This window comes from Choloepus didactylus, chromosome 7, assembly GCF_015220235.1.
Source record: "Choloepus didactylus isolate mChoDid1 chromosome 7, mChoDid1.pri, whole genome shotgun sequence".
Lineage (NCBI taxonomy): Eukaryota > Metazoa > Chordata > Mammalia > Pilosa > Megalonychidae > Choloepus > Choloepus didactylus.
The window spans coordinates 123,954,239-123,965,843 of NC_051313.1; the positions used below are offsets into that span (position 1 = coordinate 123,954,239).

The window sequence follows — 11,605 nt, forward strand, 5'->3', positions numbered from 1 at the left end:
CAAGAAAAATGTTTCATAAAAGCAGTAGGATCTACCTCGATGGTTGCTAACATGCCCACAGACATAGGGGACTGGTGGTTTGATGGACTGAGCCCTCTACCATGGGATTTGCCCTTGGGAAGACTGTTGCTGCAAAGGAGAGGCTAGGCCTCCCTATAATTGTGCCTAAGAGCCTCCTCCCAAGTGCCTCTTTGTTGCTCAGATGTGGCCCTCTCTCTCTAGCTAAGCCAACTCGAAAGGTGAAATCACTGCCCTCCCCCCTACATGGGATCAGACACCCAGGGGAGTGAATCTCCCTGGCAATGTGGAATATGACTCCTGGGGAGGAATGTAGACCCGGCATCATGCGATGGAGAACATCTTCTTGACCAAAAGGGGGGTGTTAATGGAAATGAAATAAGCTTCAGTGGCAGAGAGATTCCAAAAGGAGCCGAGAGGTCACTCTGGTGGGCACTCTTATGCACAATATAGACAACCCTTTTTAGGTTCTAATGATTTGGGGTAGCTGGTGGTGGATACCTGAAACTATCAAACTGCAACCCAGAACCCATGAATCTTGAAGACAATTGTATAAAAATGTGGCTTATGAGGGGGGACAGTGGGATTGGGGGGGCCATGGGGATCGCATTCCCGTTTGTCTAGTTTGTGGATGGATGAGTGGAAAGGTGGGGGAAGGAAACAAACAAACAGACAGACAAGGGCGCCCAGTGTTCTTTTTTACTTTAGTTGCTCTTTTTCACTTTAATTATTATTCCGGTTATTTTTGTGTGTGTGGTAATGAGGGTGTCGGGGATTGATTTTGGTGATGAATGTACAACTATATAATGGTACTGTGAACAATCAAATGTACGATTTGTTTTGTATGACTGTGTGGTATGTGAATATATCTCAATAAAATGAATATTACAAAAAAAAAACACAGTAGGATCTTGTATGGTTCTGGCTGATCCCAGAGAGGCAGGATAGAACAGGGCATCAAGGCTGTGGTCCCTGGTCTTCTATTCAGCTTCAAAAGAGTGAATGCAAACCTGCAAAGCTTCAACTGCAGACTTCATGGAGCCAAAATTTCCCCTAAAGCTCTGAAGACTTCCAAACTCACAAACACTTGTAAAATCATGTACCCAAAGCAAATTCTCAGTTAATGACAAAAAGCATGGGGTCATAAATGTTGTTAAACATCTGTCCAAAGACAAATTTTAGATATGTGAGGGCAGGTCATAGGTTCTAAACACTGTGATAACTGTCTCCTCCTAGAACAAAGATACCAGGTGTTCAAAGGTCGAGATAAGAAGATCACGGGAAAACTTTCCTATATAACAAGACAACCCACTCCTACTCAGTGCATGCTTCTCCCTGGAAGATGCCCACATTATCTCTTTAACATGTCTTCTTTCTCTTTTTCTTTAATAAACATTGCTACTTATTTCTACTGGCCTCTCTCATCTCTGAATTATTTCCATGGCAAGAGTCCTTAATCTAGAATGGGGTTCTGCCTGGCACTGTTGCCAGCAGGGCACTGGATACACCACGTCCTGCTTCCAGACGGAGCAGAATGGCCCTTGTACGTGTGCTGGGACCATGTATGTCTGACCCAATCTGACTAGTGATGGCCTGAAGGACTGGCCATCCCAGAACATGCCCTGTATGTGGAAGGCAGCTCAAAGAGCTCTCCTACAGAATGCTGTGGGAGTTTAGTTAAGTCTCGCTGCCTGGGGCAAGGGATTGCTGGCTGTAGGACATAAAATGCAGTGCCTGGAACTGAGAAGAGACTGTTTCCTAGGGAAGAGGGGAATTTCTAGGACCACACAGCAATGCCCCAAACAAGATGCAAGTGCAGAAAGGATCAGAGAGGTCCCTATGCTTTGGCCTGGAGCTATTCTCATATAATCCATTGTATGGATAAACTCTGAAGAGCACTAGCACAAGTCAGTCCACAAAGACCAGGAGAGGTATTTTCTTATCCTTCTTCTTTTTTCTTTTTTTGGCTCCTAGCATTCAAGAAAAACTCAGTCATAACACTAGCTGGTACAGGCTTAAGAAACAGATGCTCCAGAGCATAAATTTCAAAAGGTTATAGCAACATATAAAGAAACAGGAAATGATGGCAAAGAAGATGATTAAAGCATTAGGAAGCATTAATGAAGAGGATCAGACCTGGGACATACCAGATAAAGATTTTTTTTAAATGGTCCTAATTATGCTCAGAGAGCTAAAAGAAAACATGCACAAAGAACTAAAGGAAATTAGGAAAACAATAGATGAATACAAAGGGAATATCAATAAAGATGGAAATTATGAAAAAGAACCCAACAGAGCTGAAGACCACAGTAACAAAAATTTTAAATTCCCTAGAGGTGTTCAACAGCAAATTGGAGTTGATAGAAGAAAGAATCAGAGAACTTGAAGATAAGATATGGTGGTTTGGAGCTAAGTACCCCAGAAAAACAAGTTCTTAAACTTAATCTATTCCTAAGGGTGTAAATCCATTTTAAGTAGGACCTTTGATGAAATTACTTAAGTTAAGGTGTGGCCCAATCCAATCAGGATGGATATTAATTCTGTTACTGAAGTCCTTTATAAGCAGAAAATTCAGACAGAGGGAAAGATACAGAGGGAATAGCTGGAAGCTGGAAGTCAGTGGAACCCAGAAGAGAAGGGAACGGCCAGCAGAGGATACCATGTGCACTGCCGAGTCACAGAGGATACCATGTGCACTGCCGAGTACTAAGGATAACTGACAGCCAGCCCCAGAACACCAACCTTTGGGAAGAAAGCTTTGCTTTGATGACGCCTTGATTTGGACTTCTCCCACCCTCAAAACTATGAGCCAATAAACTCCTATTGTTAAAGTCAACCCATTGCATGGTATTTGCTTGAGAAGCCAAGGAAACTAAAACAAGGCAACCAGAAAGAAGAAAGAATGAAAAAAAGTGGAACAGAGGCTGAGGAACCTATGGGACACCATCAAGCATACCACTATACCCGTTATGGGAATCCCAGAAGGAGAAGAAAGAGAGAAAGGAACAGAGAGAATATTCAAAGAAATGATGGCTGAAAACTTCCCAAATTTAATGAAAGATATGAATGTACATATCCAAGATAACCAATGAACTCCAAACAGGATAAACCCAAATAGACCCATGCCAAGACATATTATAATCAAACTATCTGTTCCAGTTTGCTAATGCTGCCATTATGCAAAATACCAGAGATAGATTGGCTTGTATAAAGGGGGTTTATTTGTTTACAAATTTATAATCTGAAGGCCATGAAAATGTCTAAATTAAGGCACCAACACGAGTGTAGCTTCACTGAAGGAAGGCCGATAGCATCTGGAAAACCTGTGTTAGCTGGGAAGGCATGTGGGTGGCATCTGCTGATCCCAGGTTGTATTCCAGATCCTCACTCAGCTCCTGTGCATTCTTCAAATGTTGCTCTTGTGGCATTTTGTCCTCTCTTAGCTTCTCCGGAGCAAACACTGGGCTAGCATCTCCAAAATGTCAGCAAAAGTCTGCTTTCAATGGCCGTTTGCCAGTTTGGATGTATTAGGCTCCCCAAAATGCCATGTTCTTTGATGCAATCTTGTGGGGGCAGCCAAATTGATGTTGATTAAGTTGGAACCTTTGGATTAGGTTGTTTCCATGGAGATGTGACCCACCCAACTGTAGGTGAAAACTCTGATTAGATTATTTCCGTGGAGGCCTGGCCCCACCCATTCAGCATGGGCCTTGATTAGTTTACTAGAGCCCTATATAAGAGCTTAAACAGAAAGAGCTTGCTGCTGCAACTTGCAGAGACATTTTGAAGATGGCCATTGAAAGCAGAGTTTTGCTGATGCTTTTGAGATACTAGCCCGGAGTTTGCCCTGAGAAGCTGACACAGAGATATTTTGGAGAATGCCATTTTGAATCGCAAACTGGGAGCAAGCAGATGCCAGCTGTGTGCCTTCCCAGCTAGCAGAAGTTTTCTGATGCCATTGGCCATCCTTCAGTGAAAGTTCCCTATTGTTGTTGCCTTACCTTGGACACTTTATGGCCTTAAGACTGTAACTTTGTAAACCCCCTTTTTAAAAGCCAGTCCATTTCTGGTGTTTTGCAAAATGGCAGCCTTAGCAAACAGGAACAGGCTGTCTTCAAAATGTCTCTCTTAGCCACTCTCCAAAATGCCACTGTCAGTTGCTCTGAGGTCCTTCTGTTTGTGAGCTCTTTTATAGGACCCCAGTGATTAAATCAAGACCCACCCTGAACAGACAGGATCCATATCTCCATGGAAATAATCCAATCAAATGTTTCACTCACAGTTGATTGAGTCACATCTCCATGGAAACACTCAATCAAAGGATTCCAACCTAATCAACACTAATATGTCTGCCCCTACAAGATTGCTTTAGAGAACATGGCTTTTGGGGGGACATAATACATCCAAACCAGCATAATCAAATGCCAAAGATAAAGAGAGAATTCTGAAAGTCACAAGAACAATTTGTCATGTGCAAGGGAGCCTCAGTAAGATTAAGTTCTGATTTCTTATTCAAAACCATGGAGACAAGAAGGCAGTAGGATGAAATATTTAAACTGCTGAAAGCAAAAATCTGTCAACCAAGAATTCTTTATCCAACAAAAGTATCTTTCCAAAATGGGGAGAGATTAAGACATTTCTAGATAAACAAAAGCTGAGGGAATTCATCTTGTAAGGCCAGCCATACAAGAGATGCTAAAGAAGACTATAGGTTAAACGAAAGGACAATAGACAATAAATCTAAGCCACATGAATAAATAAACATCTCTGGTGAGGGTAATGACAGGGGTAAATATAAATGCTGGTACTAGTGTATTTTTGATTTGTAATTCCACTTTACTTCCTACAGGATCTAAAAGGCAAAGTCATAAAATGTAATGATCAATCAATGGTTCTGGACTCATAATTTATAAACATGTAATTTGTGACAAAAACTACATAAAGGTGGGGGAATGGCAGGGTATAGGGACATAGAGTGTGTATACTATTGAAGTGAAGTTGGTATCAAAGCAAATGAGATTGTTGTAGGCTTAAGATGTTACAGTTAAGCTCCATGGTAATTACAAAGAAAATATTGGAGAATATGTAAGCTCAGAGACAGAAATTAGAGTCCAAATTGCCAGGGGTGAGGGCCAGGGGGTATGCCAGAGTTAATGCATGATGGGTCTAGGGTTTCTGTTTGGAGATATGTGAAAATTTTGGTAATGGAAGGTGGTATGAGTATTGCAATATTATGAATGTGATTAATCCCACTGAATGGTATGCTTGGGAGCAGTTGAGATGGAAAAGTTTATGTTGTATATATATTCCAATAATTTAAAAAGAGAAAGAGAGAGAGAGAGAGAGAGAGAGACAAGGACAAGGAAATGTAATGCATGATCCTTGATGGGATCTAGCAAGGAAGGAGAAAAGGCTCAAAGGGACTGTGATGGTTAGTTTCTCATGCAACTGTGGAAATGCACGAGTCCAAATTCTGTAGGGTAGGCCGGGAGCTGGAAACTCAGATAAAGGTCTTTGATGAATTCCCCAGGAGAGGCTGATTGGCTGAAGAAAAAGTGAAAGTTCTTTCATCTCCCTTAAAAGTCTTCAACTGATTGGATTAAAGCCAACTGGTTGATTCTTTCATTGTGGAAGACTCTCTTAGTTGATCATAGGTGTAATCAGCCACAGATGCAATCAATTGACTAATGATTTAATAACCAGCCTTCTGGTTCATTGACCAGCAACAAAATGTCCTTGCAGTAAAGGTTAGGCCAGTGCTTGCTTGACCAGATAACTGGGCACCATCACCTGGCCAAGTTGACACATAAACCTAACCATCACGGAAATCGTAGAACCTTTTTTTTTTCCCTGAGAATCTTGTAAAGCATATGCATTCATCTACAGTCGGTGCTGTCTCCTCGTTTTCCTTGGCTCGCACACTAGACATGCTAAAAACCAACCAACCAACCAAGAAAAGTGTGTGGTTTCCATAGCTACCCGAGCGGCTCAAGCCTAACGCTTTGACATCTAAAGCTGCTCCTGGACAATCAGGCAGGTTGGCTTCCCTGTGGCACTTTCGACAGACACTTACATATGATTAAAGAAACCTCAAACTCAAGGAGACGCGCTCGCGAAAATGCTGAGCCCTTTCAGGGACGGAAATTGAGCAGCTACATGCTCTCGAAGCCAGTCAACTTTGGGCAAACTAACAGGACCTCTCCTACAGAGGTTGTGAAATGTGGTCCGCGGACCAGCATCAGCATAACAAGGAGACCTGTTAGAAATGCAAATTCTCCAGCTCCACCCCAGACCTACTGAAGCCGAAATTCTGGGAATGATGTTCCCAATTTGTGTTTCAACGGGGCTTCCAGATGATTCTGCTGCACCCAAAGTTTGAGCACCACTGGGCTAGAAGGATCAACACGACACCTCCCTTGCTTTGGAGAAGGGGCCTTCTTTCTTGAGGAAGCAAAAGAGCGATGGGTAACTGGGACGCTCCTACCTCTCTGAGCATCCAAATCCCGATCCTCGTTAAAGACCCATTCCCCAGCCCTCTTTCTCCCACCTCTTTTTCCGCCTCCTGCTCCCCAGTTCCCTCTCCTCTCTTTCTGTCTTTCCTCTCCTCCTGTGTTAACTTTCCCTAAGATCCGTCGCTAGATTATCAGGCCCAGTGGTTCCCAAATCTGGCTGATTATGATTCAACTGGGGAAGATTTTAATAACAAAATTCCGGACCCCACTCCCAGGGATTCTGAAAGCTCTCAGCGTCTCCGCGCGGGGCTCCGGAATCCGTATTTTTATTAAGCTCCCCAAGTGATTCTCCACGTTTGGGGACCCCTGCAATGTTGTCTAAAAATCACTTATGGGAAGGACATCTACGCCCCTTTAATCATTGGGTAGGAGGTGGCCTGTGGCCCATTCCGGGTGTCTGTCTGCACCTCCGCTGGCAAGCCAGCCGGGTTTCGGCCGATCTCCTCCTCTCCAGAGTTGGAGAGGAATCAGGGGAGATGGTATTTTCGGGGTCCAAGAACACCCAGGCCCCGCAGGGGTGAGAGACAATCAGAAGACGACTTAATCGGAAGAGGATTTAGGATTTGCTTCATTTCTGGGTTGACGGTGGTACTACGGTTCCACGAACGCCGGGAAGCGCTTGCCGGCATTGGGGATCCATATTTCGCAGTTAACAAGACTATCCCTTAAAACGTTTTCATTCCCGGCAGGATTGCGCCCGAAAGGTGGCGGTATAACCTCTGGTTCTGTCTCCTCGCTCCTCTCTTCCCAGAGCGCGCGTCACGGAGGTTCTCACCACCGAGCCACAGCGTCCCAGAGACCCATCCGCACCCGAGTTCCCGACCTGGAGGCTGGGCGCGCTAGGCGATTGCGAACCACGCGAGCCGCTCTCTACATGTCTCCTCCTGTCTTCTCTCCCCCATGGAACTAAATCCTTGCGGCAGCATTTAGGGTTCATTTTATCCCCCTGCATTACACTCGCGACTTTCTGGCAACTTTCTTTATAGAGAGAGGAGAGACGCCCGAAGGCGGGAGAGACAAGACAGTATTCTATCCCGGGCCTCTCGCTGGAGGCGGCCAGGCAGGACTGCCCCCTCCTCGCGGCAGTTCGCATGAGACATCCCAGAGCCGGAGTGGGGACTTTCGGTCAAACTTTCAGTTTTCCTTCTCCTGGAGGGCAGCAAGACAGGATCCAGAATAGAGGGTACAAAATTTGAGCTTCCGAAGGTGCAGTTTCTCCTGCTGCCAGTGGAACTAGTGATAATAGTTATATATTTCTTGCCTAACAGGAACCAGGGGAGGGGGTGTAGCTCAGTGGTAGAGCGCGTGCTTAGCATGCACGAGGCCCCGGGTTCAATCCCCGGCACCTCCACTGTAGCCCAGGCTTTCGGATTAGTCTTCAACTCGTTAAACTTCGACGTTTTGTCACATTTGTCATATCATTTTATGTATCTATACTCCATCTGTCATCTCTCTACTTATCTATCTCTATTTTTTTAAACATTTGAGAATAGGATATATGCATGGTCATCCTTCAACACTTAATACTGCCATGTATATTTCCCAAGAACAAGGATATTCACTTATGTAACCACCTTTAAGTACAGTTATCAAGTTCAAGTAATTTAACATTGGTACAAAGTTTACAGTCTATATTCCAATTTTTTCATATATTCCAATAATAAATGTTCTTTGGGGCATTTTATCCTTCTTTATTAGATCCAGTCCAGGATCATGTATTGCATTTAATTTTCATTGTCTCTTTAATTTCTCTCTTTCTTTGAATTGTGGAAATATACATGAACATGAAATTTCTCACCTCAGCTATTCCCCAGCATACAATTCAGTAAGATTAATTGTATTCACAATGTGGTACTAGCATCACCCACCACTCATTACCAGAACTTTCCCATCACCCCAAACAGAAAACCTGCACCCATTATGCATTAACTCCCCATTCCCAACCCCCACCCCCAGGTAACTTGTACTCTATTTTTTGTCTCTAAAATTTGTGTTTTACAGTTATTTCATATAAATGGGATCATATAATATCTGTCCCATTAGGTCTGGTTTATTTCACTCAACATGATGGTTTCAAGGTTCATCCATGTTGTAACATGTGTCAGAACTTCTTTCCTTTTTACACAGAATAATATTCTGTTGTATGTATATAGCATATTTTATATATCTATTCATCCATTCAACTTGGGTTATTTCTTTTTGGTGGCCAAGTATCTGTTCGAGTCCCTGCTTTCAATTCTTTGGAGTATATATTTAGAATTGGGATTGCTGGGTCATATGGTAGCTCTATGCTTAACTGTTTGAGGAACCATCAAACTGTTTTCCATGGCAGCTGTATTATTTTACATTCCCACTGGCAAAGAATGAGTGTTCCTGTTTCTCCACATCCTCTCCAGTATTTGTATTTTTTTTTTTTAATTGTGGTCATTCTAGTGGGTGTGAAATGGTATCTCATTGTGGTTTTGATTTGCATTTCCCTGATGGTTAATGATGTTGAGCATTGTTTCATGTGCTTATTGGCCATTTGTATCTCTTTGGAGAAGAGAATATTCAAGTTCTTTGCTCATTTTTAATTGGGGTTGTTTGTCTCGTTGTTGTTGTGTTGTAGGAGTTTTTAAAAAAAAATAGATTCTAGATATTAAATCATTACCAGATATATGGTTTCCAAATATTTTCTTTCATTCCATATGTTGTCTTTTCATTTTCTTCATAATGTTCTTTGATGCACAAAAGTTTCAAGTTTTAATGAGGTTATATATTTTTTCTTTTGTTCCTTGTGGTTTTGGTCTTTTGAAGCACAGAAGTACTCAATTTTGAAGAAGACCCATTTATTTTTTTCCTTCATTGCTTCTGCTGTGGGTGTAAGTTCTAGGAAACTAAAGCTATCACTTGAAGATGTTTTCCCACATTTTCTTCTTGGAGTTTTATGGTACTGTCTCTTATGTTTAGGTCTGAGTTTCCTGATAGGGAGTGAGATAGGGTTCTAATTTGCTTTTAACATTGATGTATTTCTACTCTAGCACCTAGGCACTATCCAGTGTAGCCGCATCAACAGGTGGAAGACAAAATGAAAAAACTAGGGAAGCACTGACTGGCTCGGGATTCCAGATCCTCATTTGGATATATCTTGTGGTATTGTGGAACAGCAAGAAACACACAAACAAACAAACAATGTGAAGATGGGAGGAGAATACTTTTCCACTGGTTACCCCATCACTCTTTCCAGTGACAACCTTCCTCTTCCTGCTCTCCCCATCCTGTTTCCCTGTCCCCTAACCCTATATTTATACATTATATGCTTTTCTTTGACTCATCGTTATTGTTCCTAACATTAATTAGACTAACTTTTAGGTTAAGTATGATGTAAACCTTGGAATCTTTAGATGTTCTTTATTGTGTTACATAAGTTCAAGCCCTCTTATCTGATTGACTTAAAGCAGCACTTGATTGGCTAATTTCAAAATATAAGTTAAGGAGGGGAATCACAGAATGAAGATATATACTCCTACTGCCTTCTCTTCCTTCCCCTGGCTCCATCCTACATTTTGAGGGGCCTCACACATGTGTTTGAGCAATTCAGCACACACCTCCAAGCCCCATAAAAACCCATGGCATAGTGCCACTGCTGGGCCACGTCTCCAGCCCGTCAGCATGCACACTAATTGCATGATATGCCCTCAGAAAGATGGATAGAGGAAAGAGGCCTATGCAGGGAAGGAGATTCAGGGCTGTTTGGGCAGGAAATTCCAGGATACCATATACGTAGAGTGTGGGCTCCAGGCCCATAGTCATATGTATGGTCAGGAGAGGGTCCAGGGCAAAGGACATTTCTTGCCCAGGGTTAAGCATGGTACTGGGTGTATGCCCAAGGATTAAGAACATATATACGTCTAACAATACCTGAAATGGCCCTTTACAGTGGAATTCTAAGATTATTCTTCCATGCTTTCTTTTTCAAAATACCCTATTTCCTGACTCATGTATATTGCATCTAATAGTATCTCTTTGGGGCATACAATTTGTATCTCCTGGAAATAGTACTGTACACCTGGCATTAGATTTTAACAATACCTGCAAAATAAAAATGTAATAAGGTAGAGTTTGATAAAAGATGATTTCTCTGATACAATGTTATAAGGTAAGTGTTTATGGAGATTTTATGGCCTAGATCGTGTTATCATTAGGACTATAGGTAGAATTTTAGGTTAAGAAAAGCTCTTCTAAAAATTTGAAAATGTTGATTAAAAAACATGAATTTGTACAATTTTCTCAGAGTTTGGGGGAATGATAAAGACACTAAAGTATATGCTTTAGTGGAAGAGCCATATGAAGTTCACCTCTGAAGTGATTTTCTCTGTCAATAGAGAATATTGAAGGTATTTCCCAGGTAGAAAAATAAATGGTAAGCTCTTTTTTATAAGCTTTAACATACTTATTATTATTATTTTTTGGTAACAGAGCTATTGCTCCAGTCACATTTCAAGTGCTCAATAGGCAACAAGTGGCTAATAGCTACCGTTTGGACATTACAATTATAGAACATCTTCATTATTGCGAAACTTCTATTTGACAGGGCTAAGTTAGCGTATTAGGCTTTTGGAAGAGAAAACTTCAATCTAACAAAAAATTATATAATTTTATGTTTACAAATATTATTTAAATATATTAAATTTTAAAAAAATTGGACAATATATTGAAATCCATTTATAAATGTCCAAATGGTTCCTGAGGTAGAGGATTCAAATCTTGCCATAGTTTTAGTTTTTAGTTTTTAGTAAAATTTTCCTAACAATAATTTTGAAAAGTTCGGATCAATTCATCCTTGACATTATGGGTGATTTCAGGGAACATAAGCATCAAAGTTCTGGAGAATGACTTAGACACCACCAAATGGCCATCCTGGAAACACTAAAGTCCTTGGCTGTATTTAGTTTTGAGATGACCAATCTGTTTTCTGAAATGGTAGATTGTTGTTTTTGTATATGTCCTTCAGGGTTCTTGAAATCCTACTGGGAACTGTATTTATAATGCCAACAGTAGTTGTCTAGGACATTTTCTTTACCTTCAAAAATTCT

At 41.5% G+C, this 11,605-nt stretch overlaps 1 non-coding gene across 1 annotated transcript; it reads left to right on the forward strand.

The window, feature by feature from the left end:
- The first annotated feature begins 7,809 nt into the window (after nucleotides 1–7,809).
- Nucleotides 7,810–7,881, forward strand: TRNAA-AGC. Its single transcript has one exon. It is a non-coding gene; the product is annotated as a tRNA-Ala (tRNA).
- The last annotated feature ends 3,724 nt before the right edge of the window (nucleotides 7,882–11,605 follow it).